Source organism: Eleutherodactylus coqui, chromosome 4, assembly GCF_035609145.1.
Source record: "Eleutherodactylus coqui strain aEleCoq1 chromosome 4, aEleCoq1.hap1, whole genome shotgun sequence".
Taxonomy (NCBI): Eukaryota; Metazoa; Chordata; class Amphibia; order Anura; family Eleutherodactylidae; genus Eleutherodactylus; species Eleutherodactylus coqui.
The window spans coordinates 279,845,579-279,861,156 of NC_089840.1; the positions used below are offsets into that span (position 1 = coordinate 279,845,579).

At 43.3% G+C, this 15,578-nt stretch overlaps 1 protein-coding gene across 3 annotated transcripts in view; it reads left to right on the forward strand.

Moving 5' to 3' along the window:
* Positions 1-15,578, forward strand: part of LOC136624352 (zinc finger protein 585A-like) — a 188,413-nt gene that overhangs the window by 154,850 nt on the left and 17,985 nt on the right. Inside the window, exon 1 of one of the 3 annotated variants that reach the window (XM_066598298.1) lies at positions 15,392-15,425. The exons of the other annotated variants lie outside the window; for them this stretch is intronic. The gene's annotated coding sequence lies outside the window, so the exon portion shown is untranslated. Of the gene's footprint in view, positions 1-15,391; positions 15,426-15,578 lie in introns of those variants that run through there. 3 annotated transcript variants of the gene reach the window in all.

Sequence of the window (15,578 nt, forward strand, 5' to 3'; positions counted from 1 at the left end):
TACCTTATCCTCCGTTGCATTGATTATATTGTATAATTTTGTGTCATCTGCAAATATTGATATTTTACTGTGCAGTCCCTCTATCAAGTTGTTGATAAATATATTGAACAGAATGGGGCCCAATACTAAATCCTGTGGCACCCTACTAGCGACGGTGGCCCAATCAGAGTATGAACCATTTATTACCATCCTCTGATTTCTATCTCTGAGCCAATTCTTTACCCAGATACACACGTTTTTCCCCAGACCGAGCTGTCTTGTTTTATATATTAGCCTATTATGCTGTGTCAAATGCTTTAGGGAAGTCCAGATATACAAGATCGATAGACTCTCCCAGGTCCAGCCTAGATCTTACTTCATCGTAGAAGCTGATCAGATTGGTCTGACATGATCGACCCTTTATGAATCCATGCTGGTGAGGAGTTATTCCGTTGTTCTCCTTGAGGTATTCATCGATGGCATCTCTCAGAAAGCCCTCAAATATTTTTCCAGTTACTGAAGTGAGACTTACTTGCCTGTAGTTACCAGGCTCACTTTTGGACCACTTTTTGTAAATTGGAACCACATTGGCAATGCACCAATCCAATGGTACAACCCCGGTCTTGATAGCATCAATAAATATTAGATATAGTGGCCTAGCTATCACATCACTTAGTTCCCTTAGAACCCTTGGGTGTATTCCATCTGAGCCTGGTGATTTATCGATTTGTCTTTTTTAACCTGTTCCACACCTTCCCCTGCGTTAAATATGTGAGATATTTTGTGAGGGGTTCATTTTATTCCCATGCATCTCATGGCATTTCCTTTTCGTTTGTGAATATGCTTGAAAAGAAACTATTTAATAGGTTTGCCTTCCCTCTATCATCTTCAATGATTTCCCCTGCATTATTTGTTAAAGGGCCAGTGCAAATCCTTTTGCTGTTAATATAGTTGAAGAATAGTTCCGGTTTGTTTCTGCTCTCTTTGGCGATCCGTCTTTCAGCCTCCTCCTTAGCAATTTTGATCTTATCTTTGCATATTTAGTTTTTTACCCTGTACGATTTTAGCGCTTCTTCGCTGCCTTTTTGCTTTAGTAGTTTGAGCGCTTTCTTTTTCTTCATTTATTGCCCCCCTTACCATCTTGTCGAGCCACATTGGTTTCCTTTTACTTGAAGTTCTTTTATTTTTGAAGGGAATAAACTGCCCACATGAGGTGATTAGGATCCTATTGAACTTTTCCCGTTTGTCCTCTGTACTAATATTTTTGAGGGTGTTGTCCCAATTAATGTTGCTGATAGTAGTTCTAAGCTGATCAAATTTTGCTTTACTAAAGTTTAGTTTATTTGTCGCACCCTGATAAGGCTTCTTATGGAATGACAGCTGGAAGTTGATTATATTGTGGTCACTGTTCCCCAAGTGCCCCTCAACCTGTACCCCCGTTATACTAACCTCCTTCGGTTAGTACTAAGTCCAGAATGGCCCTCCCTCTCGTTGGTTCCCGCACAAGTTGAGTAAGGTAGTTATCTTTAATTGCTCTCAAGAACTTATCACCCCTATGAGATTTGCAGGTTTTGTTTTCCCATGTTATATCTGGATAATTAAAGTCCCCCATGATAATTACTTTGTTGTGCTTTGACACCTCTTCTATCTGCCTTAATAGTAAGGTTTCGGTTTCTTCTGTTGCTTTTGGTGGTCTATAGAAAACTCCTATCAGGAGTTTATTTTTTTTTCACAGTATTTCTACCCATAGAGATTCCACATGTTCACCTCCTGCCCTTATGTCCTCCCTTAGCCTCGGCACTAAGTACGATTTAACGTATAGACATACCCCTACCCCTTTCTGGTTTCCATGGTCTCTTTTGAGGAGATTGTAACCCTGTAAATTTGCCACCTAATCGCACTTATCATCAAGCCAGGATTCCGTTATTCCAACTATATCATAGTTTTCATTGGTCATTCTCGCTTTAAACTCACCCACTTTACCAATCAGACTACTTACGTTCGTGGTCATATAGGATTCCTGTAGAGAAGATTTCAAAGAGGAAGGTGCCACATAGAGTTGACCAGTAGGTCGACTAGATCCACGTGTCACGGTCTGTGTTGTTAGTCTGGGGAGATGAGAATCACCAGAAGGCCTTTCATCCTGATCTTCTTGAGAAATCATTGGGTTAGTGGGAAAGACATACTGTATATGAACTGGAATTCTGTCCATAAAATTACTAAAGCGGCCATCACTTAGGCTTGGGGTAGCCTGCTATCCAGTTGTCTACTCCCGGTAAGTGGAATGCTGCGAGTGCTGGAAGATGATCTTTAGCTCACGTCAAGTTCTTCGCTACTTCCTCCATAACTTTAAAGCTACAAGTCCTGCCTTGATGATTTATGTACATGATGGCAGTCTCGTTGGCGGTTTGGATCCGCCTTGATAGCCCTGTCAGCTGGAGTGCAAAGTAATGAAGGGACGGGAGAATGGTACAAAGTTCCAACATGTTTATCGGTAGTTTTGTCTCCTTTTTTGGACCAAGTTCCTAGCACAAAGATATTCTTTAGAGTAACCGCATGGCCAGAAAGACTGGCATCTGTAGTGAGTACTTGCCATTGGAGGGTGAGGATGACTCAGATGGAACTGTGGGGGCTCCAGCCACAAAAACAGTGAGCGTTGAATGTGCAGAGATAGTCTCATCTTCTAAGTGGGCAAAGTCAGACTTGTTCCACTTTGAGAGAATGGCCCTATAGAGAGGCCAGCTGTGAAGTTGGCTAAAATCAATTGCCTCGAAGTAGGAGACAGTCTGCCTCATTACCTTCATATCGTGACAAATAGTCACGGGATTCGAAATTTGTAGAGATCATACATATTCCTTTTTTTATCAATTTTTATTAAGATTATACATCTTATCCAAGCTCAACAACAACAACTCAGGGATCTGAATAATAGCATTGATACATAAAATCATCTGGCCGAGACTTTAAACTCAAGGAATAATAGAGTTTACATAAAGACTGGTCGCATAAAACCCTGAGTGATCACAAATAAAATAATAAGAGAATATTCAAACTCGTCTCTGATCAAAGACCAGGTAGATCAAATAGAAAAGAACCAGACAAGGGAGACAAAGGGGAAGAACGAGGGAGAAAGGACGGGGTGAAGTGGGAGAGGAGTAGAGGAAAAATGAAATGTACCTGCCTGAGGTACACTAGGTAATCCACTGAGTCAACGCTCCACCGAGGTAGGTACGGTGGAGTCCATTAAGAAATAAGCTGACTAGAATTCGCTTCTCTGGCCAATCTAGGGGGAGTAGAAGCATCATCCAGATAAGGTCGACATCTCACCTCTCTGCACAACCGGGCAGCAAAACATTAATGGATCTTTTCCCCTAGTAAACGCCAATGGCTCAAAATCTTAAAAAAAAAGTGTCATGGGTACCCTTAGACCAGGTAGACAGCTCCTTCAGATTAAAAAGAAGGTCCATTTTCTCCTTCCATAGAGCTAAGGAGGGAGGCTCCTTCTGACACCAAAGGAATGAGAGCCCTAGCCGCATCGAGCAAAAAGGCCATTAGCTTATGTTTAAAGGGGTGGAAGAATGCATAGGGCCTCCAAAGAAAAATCATTTCGGATGCAATGGTTAGGTTCGGAAACAACTTCCTCAAAACCCTCCCAACTTCTAGCCAAAAGCATGTCACAACTGGACATTCCCACCAAAGATGAAAATAGGATCCTATTCCCACATCACATCTCCAGCACCTGCTATGACGGGCCAGTTGGTAATCAAAAAGCCACTGAGGTGTCCTATACCATCTCACCAACAGTTTGTAGTGACTTACTTGTGACAGAATGCAAGGGGACAAACCAAAGGCTGTTTTCAAGATTAATTTAATATCACTTAAAGAAAGGGATATATGCAGCTCCTTTTCCAAAGAGATAAGAAAAGCCGGTTTGGATGACACTGGGGGAGAAATGAAGCATTTGCAAACAACCACAATTTTCCTAGAGGCTGGTCTATCGTCTCCTAAAACTCTCTCAAAAGGCGTCAGGGGTCTAGTAGATTTATATAAGCCGAGGAACTCCCCAAACATTCCGAGGACATGAGCTGACTGTAACAGGGGAAGGGCCCATCCGAGAAGGAGAGTATATGTCTAATGGAGGCTTATGGGTCAGCGTCTGCAGGTCGGCAATGTTTTTGTCTGCAAACTTCTTCCAAAGACTGGCTGTGCATGGGTCTAAGGAGGAGTCCAGGAGTTTATAAAATGCACGTAATGGAGTGGCCGGAAACTGTCTAGGTGCCAAAACCTCCTTCAAACCATCCCAGGTCTCGCAGGGCCCCCTAAGAATGAGATTGAAACCCTTTGCTCTGTCACTATTTTTCCAGAGGTAACCAGAAAAAGCTTAGTGAAGGCCTTTAAAAAAAACACAGGAAGGTGAATGGAGAGCATACGAATCTTATAGAGGATTTTGGCAAGTACATAGGATTTTAAGATATTTTTTCTACCAAACCACAATATGAAGGGCAAAAGAACTTGGATAAGATGTAAAATCGTACGAGCGGAGGAGGTTCTTCACCTTAGCAATAAGGGGCAGGAAGTTCGCTACATATAAATCTTCTGCTTTTTTGGTAAGCTTAATAGCCAAAAAATCAATTGCGGTTTCTGACCAAGAGTAGGTAGAGACTCTACAGTGGGACAGAGTTATGGAAATATTTAGAACCGCAGCTTTCACAAAATTGATTTTAAAGTTGGAGAGACCTCCAAGCTCCTCCAAAAGGCAGGCAAGTTTAGGTAAGCTTCTCTCTGAGTCCGTTATCAGGAAAGCAATGTCGTCCACAAAAGCAGCTGCAGAGAGTACCTCCTTACCAATCCTCAGTCCCTGAACGTCAGGGTGTAACCTAACCTTCTGGAGAAGGGGTTCTAGGGCAAGGATAAAAATCTGGGAGAGAGTGGACATCCCTGATGTGTACCATTTTTAATATCAAACGGCGGGGACAGGGAGTTATTAATTTTTTAAGCCTAGCGTAGGGCTTAGCATACAGAGAAAAGATAGCAGTGAGGAGCCCAGGAGGAATGTTAAAGTGTAAAATAACTGCTTCCATATAAAGCCAATCCACCCTTTCGAAAGCTTTATCGACGTCAGTGTCTACTAATGCTAAGGGGATGTTATGGGTTTGAGCATATCTCACTGCGTGCAGCAGCCAAAGACAATTATCTTTACCCTCACTCTCCTTTACAATGCCCGCCTGCTCTCGATTTATCAGGTTAGGAATATGCTCCTCTAATCTTTTAACAAGAAGTTTGGCCCACAGCTTTACGTCGAAATTGATAAGAGATATGGGTCTAGAGCTTCCACACATCTCCGGGTGCTATCCTTCTGCACTAGCGTAATATGTCCTTCTTAAGACTGTTTTGAGAGAGGGACACCTTACAGTAGAGTTAAAGAGTTCAATTAGATGGAGAACTAGCGTAGTTTTAAAGGATTTATAGTAGATTAACGGGAAATCATCAGGGCCCCGGCTCTTACCTGAAGGGGATGAGGCCAGCAGGTTTTCTACTTCTAGCACAGATACCGGAGATGTGAGTGTAGCTACCTCGCTTTCGTCCAGACTGGGAAGGTTCAGCCCTTTTAAAAAGGAGTCTATCTGCCTCCTTGTTCTCAATCTGACCTCTGGTGTCATTATATTCTTAAGGTTATATAGATATGAGCAGAATTTCTGAAATTCTTTAGCTGTATCTGGGTAGATGTAGCCGAAGTACCTGCTTGGGTTTTAATGGAATTAGTAAAGTTTTTTTGTGTGTGCCTTCTTTATGAGTGCGGACATAAATTTACTCCCCCAATTGCCTTGCACGTAAATTACCTGTTGATGTTTCTTGTTGAATTTGGATTCTAGACAGAGCCCGAGATCTCTTCTGAGCGCAATTATTTATCAAGGTTAACTTTACTTTGGGAGAGTTTTGCTGTGTGTTCAAGTTTAGCTATTTGGGATAATCTCTCATCTATTTCTTTCTGTTGCTTTTTCTGGACTGTGGAGCCTAAAGCAATCAGCAAACCTCTTACAAATGCCTTATTTCCCAAACTAATGGAATTGCCTGACCCTTAGCTGCATTCAGTTGAAAGTATTCATCTAAAAGCTTATTAAGATAGGCTCTGTCTTCCACTGAATCCAGCGGGGAGGCATTAAGTCCCCATCTCCAGTCACAAGGGGTCACCAGGAGAGGGTGCAGGTCCGCATGTATGGAATCATGATCTAAAACCGTCATAGTGTCGATGCTGGATTTGACTAGGGGCGTCAGGAGACTAGAGGAGATAAAAACGTCTTCAAGTCTTTGAAAGGAAGAATGAACCTGAAAGTAGCAGGTTTAGTCCTTAACAGAAGGGGAAAGACAGCACCACATGTCCACGACTCCCAACTCCAGCAAACATTAGTTAAGTTTCCTCAGCTTCACCTGCGAGACTTGGGATTTGCCCACAGATGAGTCAAGTAAGGGGCAGAGGGTAACATTTAGGTCCCCGCCCAGAAGTATGGAACCTATAGCAAAATGCTTAAGAACATCCAGTTGCTTGATCAGCCAGGGCACTTGGTCCGAGTTGGGGACATATAGATTGGCGATAGTCAATTTAACGTTATCGAACCTCTCAGAAAGAGGACCCTGCATTCTTCATTTGAAAACTTGGCCTCACAGCAAAAGGTGATGGATTTGTGAAACAGGATAGAGACTCCCTTTGAGGCTTACATAGGGTGAGAATTGTGAAACCCTTGTGAAAACTGTCTTCCAGGAATGGATATGCACCTCCCCCCCCCTTTAAAATGTGTTTCCTGTAAAAAATGCAATCTTGGTACCTTACCTTTTTAGGAGAAGAGCTATATTCTGCCTTTGAAAGGCAAGCTGAGGCCGCTCATGTTGAACGAGGTGAGACAAAGAGGTTCCTCCATAACAGAAAAGCAGTGGCAGGCAGTAACTGAATTACTGTCAAATGCACAGAAGAGAGCAGAAGCGTTAGATATAGGCAGGTAAAATAGGTCTACTGGTGTAGCCCAATGCTTCTCGCAGGGAAGTATCGGGAGGTGGGAAAAGGGGAAAGGCAGGAAAATGTGGAACACACAAAGCGGGAAAAATACAGACAGATCACAGGGGAAAAACAAATAAAAAGCTAATACAATATATCTCGTTAATAAATGGAGGTGAGTTTCTAACCTTCTATATCACCTCCAAGTTAGAGGGCGAGATAACAGAACTGTAAAATAGCAGGAAATTGTTAACTGTGTACACAGCCTGATCAGACAGGCACAATCAAGGACCTCTATAACCTGAGGAGTAAATTACAAAAAGAGACCTTCTCGGGGAGAAAACATGTAATAACAATGGTAGCATAGGAACAATCATTAAACTGGGGGCCCGGAGAAGGCTCAGAGACATCTCTCCATGGGAAAGAAGGAGAGTTGACTGGGGGTCAAACTTTGAGAGTCACAAAACTCTCTCCCGTACTCCATCTCCACAGACTAATACACAACCAAAGTCCCTACAAGGAACAAGCTAGAGGATAGACAGCGGAGAGAGCCTTAAAAATCAGGTATCACAGCCTAGTGCGGAGTCCTTATTCTTTTTCTTCTTGCCTATTGGTGATTTAGAATTACTTGCTAGCTACCAAACCTCTGGGGCAACCAGCCTTGGAAATTTAGGAAGCTCTGGGAGTGGAAGATAGCAGGGAAGGTCTATTGACTCCAGGTCCAGTTGGACCCAGCAGTTCCACAGATCCTCTGGTGAGCGGATATTGATTGTGCACCCTTTGAGGGTAATTCCCAGGCCAAAAGGAAACAGCCAAGCGTACTTTGTCTTTAGCCTTTAGGGCATCCAGTAGAGGGCACAAGAGGCAGTATTTAGTCAGAGTATACGAGGCCAGATCTTGAAAATTTTGTAAGGGGGCATTCGCTCATCTAAGATCTCTGTGACTTCTTGCAGCCTTTAAGTTGGCAAAGGCATCCCGGAAGGAAAGCAGTTTGCAGATAACTGAATTCATCTGCTATGTCCTGGGGGAGGGGGTGTTAGCTTTACTCCTGGTCTGTACTATTTAACTGGAAAAGGAATTTTGGATGTAACACACCATAGTTTTGCTAACCTAGCCATGAGTCTTGTAGGCTTGTTAAAGGATGTGTAATAATTCATTCTAGATAACCTTGCGAACTTAACATATTCCTCAATCAGGACCCATCGAAGACTGTGTCGCAGAGACATTAATTCTTTTTGAAGAAAGGTCGAGGGAGAGGTTTGAATACTTTGCTCTGCACTAGAGATCTGTGTTACAGAATGAAATTTATGTGAAGTTGTTTTTTCCTCCTATCTTGCAAACAAATTTTAATCATAATACCCCGCATTAATTTCCTGTAAGCATTCCATGTAGAGAATATCTCCGTGTCTGAGTTTGCATTAAATCGAGAAATATTCTATCAAGGATTCTTTGATCATTTGTATTGAGGATTTTTCACTAGGAAAACATTGTTTCTCCTAATCCTGGGCACCTTTGTGACGCTAATCATTTCAACAGTAAGAAAAATGGGGGAATGGACCGAACAGGTTTTATCACTTATTTAAGTGGACAATACACCAGGAAAGGTCCATCTATCAACTAGAAACAGGTTAATGAGGAAATAAAGCATCTAAATACGTCGTATACCACTTCCCTGTGGAACCATGGAGTCAGGACTGGGGAGGATCTATTAACCCCTTCCCGCTGCAGGGCGTAAGTTTACATCCTGGCAGCCTGGTACTTCCCGCAACAGGGCGTAAACTTACGTCCTGGAGATAGCGCGGGATCACATAAGATCCCGCGCTCTCTCGCAGTGGGATCCGGCTGTCAGTCACATCGGAGATGCCCCCCCGCTGTTAACCCCTTCCCTGCCGCGATCTAAGTAGATCGCGGCAGGGAAAGAGTTCACAGAGGGAGCGCGGCTCCCTCTGTGTCTCCGGCCGGAACTCGCGATGTCACCATGGCAACAGGACGCCAGACACTGGCGTCCTGTATTGCCTGTGCCTCTAATCGCTGTACAAGCGATAAGGCATGGCAGAGCAGTAGCTCTGCCATGCCTTATACCAGCGATCATCAGGGCAGTGGTTAAAGTCCCTCAGAGGGACACAAACAGTGTAAAAAAAACAAAGATTAAAAAAAGAATTTAAAAAAATGTAAAAAAAGTTAAAAAAAACATTTTTTAATGCTTTTTCTCAGATTAGCATAAAAAAAAGGTTAAAAAAAAATAAAACCCCACATATTTGGTATTGTCGCGTCCGTAACGACGCCTACAATAAGTTGCACATGCTTTTGACTGTGCACGGAAAAAAAACCGCAAAAAAAACCGCTAAAAAACTGAGGCAAAATGCTAATTTTTAGCATTTTGCCTCACTAAAAACGCACTAAAAATGCAATAAAAGTGATCAAAAAAGCCGTATGTACCCCAAAATGGTACCAATAAAATCTACAGCTCGTCTCGCAAAAAATAAGCCCTCATAGAGTGCCATACATCAAAAAATAAAAAAGTTACAGGACTTTGAATGCAGCAATTTAGAAAAAAAAAAAAAATTACCCAGAAAAAGGGTTTTTATTGCAAAGTGGGAAAACCTAAAAAAAAAGTAAGAATTTTGGTATCGTTGTAACCGTACCGGTCCGCAGAAAAAATGGAATGTCTCATTTATGCTGCATGAGTACCACTGTAAAAAAAAATAAAAAAATCTATGGCAGAATTGATGCGTTTTCTCTCCCTGCTATCATTAAAAAAAAAAAAAAAAGTTTTACAATATAGTCTATGTACCCAAGAGTGGCACCGATAAAAACTACAGTTTGCCACGCAAAAAACAAGCCCTCATACGGCCGCGTCGACGGAAAAATAAAAAAGGTATGACTTTTGATAAACGGAGAAGAAAATCCGCCAAAAATTGTTGCGTCCTTAAGCCCAAAATAGGCCATGTCATGAAGGGGTTAAGAAAGCTAGTGGAGTAAAGCGGCTGGTCTGGTTTGATATTAAAATCTGTGCAGATTATACTGTAAATTTTCCAATATCGGCTTTGTTGATTTTTTTTTGAGAGTTTTCTTTAAGAAAGTGATTTGGGAAAAGTTTGGGGCATATATATTTACTAGGGTCATTTAGGTGTTGTTGAATGAGCCCACTAAGATTATGTATCTCCTGTGTGGGTCTGTAACTTGTTCAGAGAGGACAAAGTCTATGCTGTCCTTGATTGCAATCCAGACCCCAGCTCTCTTTCTTTCGGTGTAAGACTTAAAAGGTTTGGGGAATTTCCTGTAGGAGAATGCAAGGCACGAGGCAGATGCAAAGTGCGTCTCTTAAAGACATAAGCTGTCAATTTTCCCTTGAATTTGGTCTCTCCAGACCACTGATCTGAAGTTTCTAGCCTGGGTCTCATCTTATCAGGGCTGGCTGTAGGAGAAGCCCTATCATCTGCATACGTAGCTGGGTGCCATCTTGGGAAAGGGAGTAGCACTGTATGTAATGGGTGCTGTTGTTCCATTCACCTATCCCAGCACTTCAGGAGGACAGGCATCCATCTGTGTGTTTCCTGGAGGTCTTGCAGCTGTAGTCCACATCACAGGAGCCATCAGGGGAGGTAGAGAACACTGGTTACTCTGCCAGGTCCTTCCTGGCATTGTGAGCAGTGAAAAAGTTTGCTACCCACTGTGAGGAGGCTTTTTCTTTCTTTTGGTGGAACTCAAAAACCCAGCTATAGATTGATTTTATAATACAAGTGTTTGAGCGCTATACCAATATTGAGACTTTGAGGCAGCATCGATGCATAATATACAGTTGGATAAATATATTGTTACCCCCTTAGTGACCAAGCCTGTTTGCACCTTAATGACGAGGCCAAATTTTGAAAATCTGACATGTGTCACTCTAATACAGAATAATTACATCGTAGGACAGGAGAAGTCCTATAAGATTGGAAAAAATGTTCATACCTTCAAAAAAGGAAAGAACTTGGATCCAGGAAACTACAGGCCTGTGAGCCTAACTTCTATATTGGGAAAGATCTTTGAACAAATTATTAAACAGCATGTAAGTACTTGGATGAGAATGAAGTAATTAACCTGACCTAGAAAAGCTTGAACAATGGGAGGCGACAAACAGGGAGAGTTGCAAAGTCCAACATATGGGGAAAAAAAAATCAAAAAGCACATACAGAATGGGAGGAATTTGGCTAAGCAGCAGCGCATGTGAAAAAAACTTGGGTCTACTAATAGATCATAGATTGAACATGAGTCAACAATGTGATGCAGCAACAAAAAAGGCAAACACAATTCTGGGATGTATTAAGAGAAGCATAGAGTCTAGATCACGTGAGATAATTATCCACCTCTATTCTTCCTTAGTCAGACTTCATCAGGAATATTGTGTCCATTTCTGAGCACCTTGTATTAAAAAAGACATACACAAAATGAAGCAAGTTCAGATAAGAGTCACCAGGATCCTGTGAGGAACAGCTAAAGGATCTAGGAATGTTTACCTGCAAAATAGAAGGCTGAGAGTAGACTTAATAGCTATCTACAAATTTCTGAAATGCTGTCACCGTGCAGAGGGATCAGCCCTGTTCTCATTTGTACAAGGAAAGACTAGAAGCAATGGGATGAAACAGCTACTGCTGTTACTAGCACCCGGCCCATGTTGTGCCTGTTGTAGAGGACCTCCTTCCAGGCATATCTGTTTTGGCACCAATGCAACCACAACAGCCATCAGTAACATACTCCCAATCAATGTCAACGTTAATATCCATAGTTACCACTAAATCCTCCCGAACCATGGCTCGAGGGAGAGACATTGATCCTTAAGGGGACACCCTCAGAATAGAAATAGAAAGAGATGATGAGAACACAAGGTTGTTGGCCAGATGGCCGCATTCGTCAGTCCTATATGCACCGTCCTGTCCACATCCACCCCCAGAGGTATGGGTACTGTTCCCCGACACAGGAGCGTTTTCCATCCTTTGAGCACTGCTGCGACTTTTCACGCCACACCTGTGGCCCCGGACAATCCAATATTTACCCTTTAGTGTCCAAATGATCTATGCCACATTATAAATTGCCTATCTGATCCAGAAACACACCCGATGCCTTTTGTACACTATTGCACTCAAGTACAACGCACCTAAAGCTGTTGCTGGAGAGATCTTGAGGATGTTGTGCACTCAAAGGCTGGGGATTCTTTCTACCCAATCATAAGTGCTAGCTTGGGTGTAACTTCTGGTGATGACACTAGCTTTGGCACCTGTGCAGGACACCAATAAGACAACCACTCACACTGCCTCTTGATAATGAGGGGGGTGGCTGCTTGGTGTACACTCCTACACATAGTGGATACAGGGTGCCAGACCATTCTGATATATGTAGTTCACCATGCAGACTAGCAACCTATTTGCTCCTCCATTTGGTAGTCAGCTACCTGCATGGTGAGAGGATGCATCTATATGCATTCCTCAATCAGTAAGTAACGGCCATTTTCTGTGATTGTTTTTAATTTTTTATTTCCCCTTCTGTGATGCATTTATATTAGTGTAGGGACCCACTACAATGCAAGGAACCGTGAAGTGGTTAGTGGGCTCATGTATCTTGGCCAACATCCAACCAATGCTTTGCATTTATTATCTATCATTCACATGCAGTGTGGCTTTAAGACTCCAGGGGGAGCCCAGGGTGGCAGTACCAATGTGGTTCACTGATGGAAATGCAGAGCAACCCGCCGAATTATCATGGCATCATTAATAGGTTTTTAGTCTGCATGGTGAACTACATATATCAGAATGGTCTGGCACCCTGTATCCACCTTGCTTGATAAAGTAGCCGTTTATAGCGACGAAACGCGTTGTACAGTATCTTGAATACAATTATGGCTATATGAAGACGTCTTCAGGTGTGTGGATAACATGTGTAGAGCTGTCTTTTTGAATCAGGAGCTTTGTGGGGAACCCCACCTCTACGGGATCTTAGATTCCTGTAAGAAGGCAGTAAGACTGGAAAAGGATCTCCAGGCCTGGATTGTTGCAGCAGAAACATCAGAGAAAAGGAGAATGCCTGTGAAAAGAGTGGGAAGACTAGAAGCCGATTGTGCGGCCAAAAAAAAGCTTCTTTTATGTGAAAGCCATATATTCTGGCAATAACATCACGTGGAATATTGTCTGAAGGATGTTCAGGCTTTAGCGGTCTGTGATCCCTATCAATAGTCAGCTCATTGAGCAAACGTGCAGGCAGTAGGGACTTCATTCGTTAATAGCAGGAAGTCCTTAAGTTCTGCTGGGGTGATACTTTCAGGGATACCCATAAAGGTCATGTTTTTCCTCCTGCAATGATCCTCAAGATCTGCAAGTTTCTTCTTGAGTACATGAACCTCGTCATTATAAGGAGAAATGAGCATCAATTAGGTCATTATGAGACCGGGTCATGTTGCTCATTTTGTTCTTGACGTAATTCTCTTCCCCAAAATGGTCATGGAGATGCAAAGAGAAGTGGAAAGCTTATGCAAGTCACTTTGGAGAGACCATTTCATGATGCCAGGACCATTTCCTTCATAACAGATTCTGATGCAGGCTGATTTGATGAAGGTATATTATATAGAGGGTCAGTAGGTACAAGAGCTGGGCTCTGAGCTGGTACAGAATCTTCCAGTCTAGGTTTCTTCTTCATAGGGCTTTCTGAAGGTTCAGGTACTGAAGTCCCATGTGAGGCCTGTGCCATGTTCTTGGTTGGGTGCCACCCTAGCCAGCGTTGTAGGGCTACAAGTAAATGCAATAATTCAGGTGAGTGAAAAGCCCGGGGGTAAGCTTAGAGGTCACTAAAAGAGGAGAGACCAAGCTGATATCTAGAAAGCAGCCATCTCTGTCCCCATCCAGGCTTCACCCCCTGCTGTTCCTCAGAGCTGTAGTAAGGATAGGAGAAACCTCCGCTATATCCTGAACTTAATACAGTCATATCTGAAGAAGGGTCCGCGTCCGCGAAACACGTAAAATATTGGCTGCCTTAACAAAGTAGAACGGGTAAAATCACCTATATTAATACCATGTGAGAGTTGCACCTCCAAGTCCACAAATTGTCATGGTGCCTCCAAGGATAAAGAAGAGGAGACTGAGCTAAACTCAGAAGAAAGCAGAGATCTCGGTCCATAACCAGGCCACGCCCCCAATGCCGTCCATTTTTTAAGGCTTTCACCGTGCGGGATAAATATTGCGGCATTCTAATAGCTCTGACTTACATATATGGCAATACAAATATGGGGGGGGGGGGGGGGTTCTTATTGGAAAATTGGTAAAATGTGTTTTTTTTTTACTTTTCATATATTATTATTTAAGTGTTAATAAATCATTGAGTTTTTTTTTATTTCGTCCCCACGGGGAACCTAAACTTGTGATCATTGGATTGCTTGTGTTATATTCTGCTATACTTCAGTATTTAGCAGTTTCTGATGTTTCCTTTCAAGAGCTTCCATGGGCCTGGCAGCTGGCACTGCGGTCAGTGCCAATCGGGTGCAAGAAGGGGTGTCCCTCTGTTGTGACAGTTTAGACATGCGATCAGCTTTGACCTCAAAACCTAAATATTAACTGCTGTGATCAGAGCGACAATTACTGCAGCTGTGAAAAAAACGACAATATCTGTCAAGCATGGAGCGGACTCGGCTCCCAGGTCACCATACACACTACAGAACCGCAGGGTGGTAATATTTATCTGGCAATCCTGAAGGGTTTAAGAGTCTAATACAGAGGCACAGCGCCGTACATTACAGAGAGGCAGAACCTGGTATTACATCCGAATCCTAGTCACATAGAAAGCTTCACAGAGGCAAAGCGACTAAGGGACAATGTCAGCGATGGAAGGAGAGGTCAGGATGCTCAGTACGTCACACAGCGCACTGGCAGGAATGCTGGGAGTCAGACCCCCCATACTGGGAATGATGCCCCCTCCAAAGGAGAAGTACCAATACTTACGTGTAAGAAAAAACTCTTTAAACGGCACTCTAAGGGTACGTTACACACGCGTACGGCCCCCTCCGTGTACCTTACACACACAGCTTTGCTCCTCCACCTCACACTCGCTCTGCTACTTCGTCTCGCACGCGCTCTTTTTCTCCGTTTCACACACACTCGGCTCCGCTCCTCCGTCTCACACACACTCGGCTCTGCTCCTCCGTCTCTCACACACACTCGGCTCCACTCCTCCGTCTCACACGCGCTCGGCTCCCCTCCTCCGTCTCACACACGCTCGGCTACGCTCCTCCGTCTCACACACGCTCGGCTCTGCTCCATCCACTCTCTGAATACATCCTCACACAGCAGAGTCCTGCATCCACTGAGCAGACAGACCTGGTCATGTGACCCCTTGTCTCCTCCCACACACTGATCACATGACGGTGACATCATCACAGGTCCTGTAAGCACAGAACAACCCCACGGCTCCTGTCCGGCTGCAGGTGGAGGTATGTGGGGTCTCCAGCACTGGGGAGGGGCAGAGTTATCATTAACCCCTTTAGGTTACTGAGGAGGTACAGGTGATTGTCAGCCATGTAACGCTCCTCTGGGAGGTTTGGTATGAACACTTTTTGCGAGAAAAAAAATTAAACTGCTTCACA